Here is a 953-nt window from a genome sequence, read left to right as displayed (position 1 = left end):
CCTTTCTGTGATTTACATGTTCATTACATGTACATCCATATATATGTTCTTATGTACCCTTTTGTTTGTTGGATAGCCCTGAAGAAGGGGGGAGTCACTGTTCCCCCAAAACGCATTTGGCTTGATTTTAAATGTCGCTACCTTCAGTAAATGGCTTTAAACTCATAGCAAGTAAGTTAAAGGATGGGATTTTATAGGTGCAAAATTATTATTATGCAAACTACTGTTAAAATTGTTGGTAATTTAAAGCAGACTTACACCCAAAAGTTGAACTTCCGCTCATTTGTCTCCTCTCCCCCTCCGGTGCCACAATTGGCACCTTTCTGGGGGGAGGGGGGAAAGGATACCTGTCTTTGACCGGTATCCTGTTCCCACCTCTGGGAGTCTGGGCTGGGCCCGTTACATAACCGCGGGGCTCCCTTCTCCTCCCTCCTCCTCCTCCTCTCCCTGTCGCCGGGCCAGTAGGAGAGAATAGTGGGGCCTTGCTCATGAGCAGTAGGGTTGCCGGCGTGAAGCCGTAAGGCTACATTGCCTGGTTCCCTTACCCGCAATGGTGGCAGCAGCACCCGACAGCTGATGGAAACATCAGCTGTGGTGCTGACATCGCTGGACTCCAGGACGGGTAAGTGTCCTATTGTTAAAAGCCAGCAGCTGCAGTATGTGTATCTGCTAGCTTTTAATTAAATTTTTTTTTGTTGGCCAGAAACACCGCTTTAACTACAATATTATTATTATTATTATATAGGATTTATATAGCGCCAACACTTTGCACAGCGCTTTACAACATGAGGGCAGACAGTACACTTACAATACAAATCAATAACGGAGGAATCAGAGGGCCCTGCTCATTAGAACTTACACTCTATAAGGGAGGGTCAAGTGAAACAAAAGGTAATAGCTATGGGGAATGAACTGATGGAGAAAATAGACATACAGTTGTTAGGTGTGGGTAG

This window comes from Lithobates pipiens, unplaced genomic scaffold (assembly GCF_037356315.1).
Source record: "Lithobates pipiens isolate NorthernLeopardFrog02 unplaced genomic scaffold, aLitPip1_a1.2 Scaffold_23, whole genome shotgun sequence".
Taxonomy (NCBI): Eukaryota; Metazoa; Chordata; class Amphibia; order Anura; family Ranidae; genus Lithobates; species Lithobates pipiens.
Note: the sequence above shows the minus strand (reverse complement) of the source record.